Source organism: Elaeis guineensis, chromosome 3 (genome assembly GCF_000442705.2).
Source record: "Elaeis guineensis isolate ETL-2024a chromosome 3, EG11, whole genome shotgun sequence".
NCBI lineage: Eukaryota > Viridiplantae > Streptophyta > Magnoliopsida > Arecales > Arecaceae > Elaeis > Elaeis guineensis.
In genome coordinates this window covers 91894562-91900604 of record NC_025995.2, presented here as the reverse complement: position 1 = coordinate 91900604, position 6043 = coordinate 91894562, and the positions used below count along the sequence as shown (strand labels likewise).

The 6043-nt window shown below is 36.4% G+C and overlaps 1 non-coding gene across 1 annotated transcript; it reads right to left on the bottom strand.

Moving 5' to 3' along the window:
• Positions 1-2428: 2428 nt before the first annotated feature.
• Positions 2429-2535, bottom strand: LOC140856761 (small nucleolar RNA R71). The gene has a single exon (XR_012140364.1). It is a non-coding gene; the product is annotated as a small nucleolar RNA R71 (small nucleolar RNA).
• Between the last annotated feature and the right edge of the window lie 3508 nt (positions 2536-6043).

Here is a 6043-nt window from a genome sequence, read left to right as displayed (position 1 = left end):
GCGAGATTTGAGCCCCTAAACCCCCCTAACAGCCTTCTAAAATCTCTTAGTCCCACATCTAAAGTTTTAAAAACTTTATAACCCCCAAATGCCTATAAAAAACCCCCAAAGGCTCTTGTTTTAGAGATTCTCGCCTTCCGATCAACTTGTAACCCTAGATAGTGGGGTTTTTAGCTTTCTTCTCAAGCCTCGAGCTTTGAGATTTTTGTAATAATTTTTTTTTATATAAAATCTTATTTTTATATAATTTTATCTCTTTACATTATGTAATTTATTTTTTTTGCAATTAGGATAGTTTAATTTATGCAATTTAATTTTATGCAATTAGGTTAGTTTAAATTATGCAATTTATTTTTTTTGCAATTAGGATAGTTTAATTTATGCAATTTAATTTTATGCAATTAGGTTAGTTTAGTTTAAATTTATGCAATTAGGATAGTTTAATTTATGAAATTAGAGTAGTTTATTTTTTTGCATTTAAATTTTGCAAGTAGATTTAGATCATGTCTAGCTAAGCATCTCTTCTAGGATTTGCGATGAAGCTAGATCATGAGTAGGGATTTTACATAGGGTTCTTTCTTTTTCTTAGGATTTCTTTTTCTTCCTCTTTTGCCAAGAATTTTTGATGAACTACAGTTGGGTCAGAGTCCCTTCATAGTTCATGCTTGATTCAGTGCATAGGAGGAGAAAATCCTAAGGAATCCTAGTTACTACTCCCCTGTAAAGAATCTTGATGGGTTATCGTTGGACCTTAGTCCCTTTATAATCTATGCTTGGGAAAGACAAGAGGAGTAGTCGTTAGGATCAATAAGAAAAATTCTAGGTAGAATTTCTAATCTAGATCTAGTAGATTCAAAAACCCTAGATCCTTAATCTTATTGTCTTTAGCAAACAACTTTCGATTTTCGATTTTCGTTAAAGCTCGCTTGAGCATAGATTTGAAAATTATTTTTAAACCAAGTCTCTGTGGGATCGATCCGTACTCGCTGGTCGTGCTACTCTGCACACTGTGCGCTTGTGATTTTATTTACAAATTTTAAAATTTGCACATCAAGTTTTTGGCACCGTTGCCGGGGATTTGGCATTTTAAATTATTTTCAAATATTTGTTCTTCGTGCTTTATAACTCTCTTTCTTTTTTCTTTAGGTTTCTAGATTTAGTTGGTGATTGCTGGAAAACTCAGGTACGCTTCTAATTTCTCTTTTATTATTTTTAGTTAATTACTTTTCTTTTTAGACCTAATCATTTGAATTTACTTAATCACAAAAAAAAAATATAAAACAAAACAAAAGACATTTCATAATCGTGAAGTAAAATATCAAAATAAAAAAAAAATTTAAATTAAAATCTTTTACATTCTTGGTCATCTTGTTTATTTGCATTTGCATTTGCATTTTCATAATTAATCTAAGGGCATCAACCCATTAACAAGATAAGGTGGGGATTTCATTACCCTTCCTTAGTCCAAAAATCATCTCCATCATATTGCATTACCTAGACCTTTAATCTTAAAATCAATTAGACGTCAACCTTAAGGAATTCGAGCTCAATAGGACAAGGAACCCTAAGAGTTCTACCAAGTTTGAGTTGTTTGATTAGTTGGTGTCTAGGCAAGTTCCTGAGGGTGGTTTGTTAAATTGGTTCAGTTGCTGGCCTGGCCAACTCGTTTGGTGTCTAGAAAGGCAACGATGAGTGAACCTCCCACCTCTTATACTTACCTGGCTAACTAGTTGATCAATCTCCACTTGGAAGGCTTGAAGGGTCATCTTGGAACAGTTAGGAGCTATCTAGATTTAGGTTAACCCTAGGATAGATTGAGTTTAATTTATTATTTCACTTGTTTGAAAAAAAAAATTATTAAAATTTAAAATTAATTTGGTTACTTTTCTTTAGATTTAGGACTCCTTAGGATCTTCTCTTTAGAACTTTTTCTCTTTCTTTTTCTTATACATAAAAATTTTATAAAAAAAATTGTATAAACATCGAGAACCGTACACCTCGTGTGTGGAGAAGAGTGTCGGGTCGTCTAGTTAGAATTGAGTCAATTCCGGTTGTTCCAATGGCTGAACCAATCCAACCCATGATCCTTAAGGATTTGTGTTATCCAGTTGGCTCCATCCAACCATCTTGTATCAAGTTGCCACAACTCACAGCTAACAATTTTGAAATCAAACCTCAAATCATAAATATGCTTCCAAAATTCATAGGATTAGAGGATGCTTATATATTTATTAGAGAATTTGAGGAGGTATGTGCAACCATGAAACTACAATTAACAGAGGATGAGGTCAAACTTAGATTAATCAACTTTGCCCTTAAGGATAATGCTAAGAAGTAGCTTTATAGTCTGCCAAACCATTCTGTCACTACCTGGGAGGGCTTTGTGAGAATATTTTTGAAAAAGTATTTCCCCCATCATAAAACAGCTAGGATTAGGAATGAAATAAATCAATTTTACCAACTAGCTGGTGAATCATTTTGGAAGTACTTTGATCGTTTCAAGAATCTTTTGACCCAATGCCCACACCATGGAATAGAAACTTGGAGACTATGCCAGATCATCTATGAGGGGTTAGATTCAAACTCAAGAACCATGCTAGAGTCCACGTGCCAAGGCCAATTTATGGACAAAGAAACTACTGAAGCTTGGCAATTCTTAGAAGACCTAGCCGAGAAAAATTTACAGTAGGAAACAACTAGGGAACCTGATAAAGCTACACCTTCAAGAGGAGGAATGCATCAAATTCAACCAACCCTAGCATCAGAGGCCAAGATTGTAACCTTAACACGTAGATTGGAAGCCTTAGAATTACAGAGACCAGCCAATGTAAATCAAATATCTGCACCCATGTGTAAAGGGTGCAATGCACCAGACCATGTCTTAGAAGAATGTTCCTACTCGAATGAGTGTGCATAGGTGAATACCACCTATCAAGGACCATTGAACAATCCTTATGCACCCACATATAACCCAGGTTGGAGGAATCATCCGAATTTCTCATGGTCCCAGAATCCTAATGTAGGCAATCTAAATTTCAATCAGCAAAATCTAAGGTCCAACCCAGTGATGAACAACCCGCCAGGCTTCCATGATAATGACAAGAAAATTACCTCTTTAGAGAAAAGCCTAGAAGCCATGATGAAGACACATACCAGCTTTATGCAAACCATGGGTCAACTCATAAATAATAACACCCAAGCTATAGCCCGTCTGGAAATGCAAGTAAGTCAGCTGGCTTCGACCATTAGTGAACGAGAACATGGTAGGTTACCTAGCCAACCTGAGCCAAATTTAGGAACCAAAATGGTCCACGACCCCAACAAGGAAACCAAGTTAATGGTGTAAATGCCATTCATACCTTAAGATCGAAAAAATAAATAGACAATAAGGTAGTTGCACTTGATGATATAGAGGACTCATCTGCCGAGTCACCTTCTAAAACTACTACCTTTCAACCTCAAGCACCAGAAACTGAAAATTCACCTAGTCCAGTACTTAAAAGTCCTAGAGCTCCTTTTTCAAACAGACTGAAATCCAATAAATCTGAACATTTAGACAAAATTTTAGAGGTATTTAAACAAGTCCAAGTTAATATTTCTCTTTTAGATATAATCCATCAGGTTCCAACTTATGTCAAATTTTTAAAAGATCTTTGCACTAGGAAAAGGACCACTAATGTATCAAAGAAAGTATTTTTAGCTGCAAGTGTCAGTTCATACCTATCTAGCCATGTGCCAATTAAATATAAGGACCCTGGAGCTCCAACAATTTCTTGTGTTATTGGAGAAATCAATATAAAAAAGGTCTTGCTAGATCTAGGAGCTAGTGTGAATATCCTTCCATATTCGGTGTATGAACAACAAGGATTAGAAAAACTTCAACCTACTGGGATCACATTACAGTTAGCCGATAGATCTCTCAGAATCCCTAAGGGAATGGTCGAGGATGTTCTGATAAAGGTTGAAAATTTTATTTTCCCTATAGATTTTATTGTTTTAGAGACTGAGCCAGTTGCGAATCCTAAAGGACATATACCTGTCATTTTAGGAAGACCATTCTTAGCTACGGCCAATGCTGAAATCAATTGTCGAAATGGTCTAATGAAGTTATCCTTTGGGAATATGACCATTGAGCTTAATGTTTTTAACTTAGAACAGGAATCCTCTTCTCATGCTGATGTCAATGTAGTCCAAGATGGTATTTATGAATCCATTGACATTAGTGATGATGAAGTTGACCTAGAGTCTAATCCCTGGTTAATCCATGAGTCTGAGGATGTCAATGAAATACTTAAAGAAAATCAGATTAATCAGGAATCGACACTTCCTACTGAACCAATCATTGAGATGGTGAAATCATCACCTAAACCATCGATAGAGGAAGCACCCATTTTAGAACTGAAACCCCTCCCAGAACATCTCAAGTATGCATATCTAGGACCCAAAGATACTTTGCCTGTAATTATTGCATCAGACCTAGATCCCAAGCAAGAGGAGGAGTTAGTGTCAGTTCTAAAAGCAAATCAAGAAGCAATAGGTTGGACCATAGCAGATATCAAAGGAATAAGCCCTTCTATAGTTCAACATAGAATATACTTAGAGAAAGAGGTTAAACCAACAAGAGAAGCCCAAAGAAGGCTTAATCCAGCTATGAAGGATGTAGTTAAAAAGGAGATTCTGAAACTCCTAGATAGTGGAATAATTTATCCTCTTTCTGATAGCTCTTGGGTAAGCCCAGTTCAAGTAGTACCCAAGAAATCTGGGGTAACAGTGGTCCAAAATGATGCAAACGAACTTATCCCAACTAGGACCCAAACGGAATGGAGGGTCTGTATAGACTATAGAAAGTTGAATGCTGCAACAAGAAAAGATCACTTTTCTTTGCCATTTATTGATCAAATATTGAAAAGACTAGCCGGACAAGAGTTTTACTGTTTTCTTGATGGATACTCCGGTTACAACCAGATCCCCATAGCCGCTGAAGATCAAGAAAAGACTACATTCACCTGTCCATTTGGTACTTTTGCCTATAGACGAATGCCCTTTGGACTATGTAATGCACCGGCAACCTTCCAGAGATGCATGATCAGCATGTTTTCAGATATGATAGAACGATTTCTAAAAATTTTTATGGATGACTTTTCTGTTTTTGGCCTAACCTTCTCCGAGTGTCTGAATCACCTGCAATTAGTTCTAGAACGATGTAAGGAGAAGCACTTAGTTCTCAACTGAGAAAAATGTTAGTTTATGGTCAAACAGGGAATAGTTCTTGGCCATGTCATTTCTAAAAAGGGGATTGAAGTGGACAAGGCCAAAATAGATCTAATTGCAAGTCTTCCACCACCTAAATATGTGAAAGAAATACGTTCATTTTTAGGTCATGCTGGATTCTATAGAAGGTTTATTGCCAACTTTAGCAAAGTAGTACGTCCACTGACTAATCTTTTGGCAAAGGATACCAAATTTGAATTTACTCATGAGTGCTTGGAATCTTTTGAATTTCTAAAAAAAGCACTTGTATCAGCTCCAATCATTCATCCTCCTGTCTGGTCTGAACCATTTGAATTAATATGTGATGCGTCCGATCATGTTGTGGGCGCAATCTTAGGTCAACGGATAAATAAGCTGCCTAGAGTGATATATTATGCAAGTAAACCTTAAATGATGCGCAGCTTAACTACACCACAGCTGAGAAGGAGTTCCTTGCCGTTGTCTTTGCTTTAGAGAAATTTAGATCTTATTTGGTTGGGACCCACACCATTGTTTACACCGATCACTGAGCCATTAGATATCTCCTAGCAAAGAAGGATGCCAAGGCACGCTTAATCAGATGGATTTTGCTCATTCAAGAATTTGACCTAAAAATTAGGGACAAGAAAGGCACTGAGAACATTGTAGCAGATCATTTGTCCCGAATTCCAGTCGCACCATCTAGTGAACCACCCATCAATGAATCTTTCTCAGATGAGCAACTCATGCCTGTGTCTACTGAACCTTGGTTTGCTGATATTATAAATTATTTAGCCATAGGTAAGATATCTTC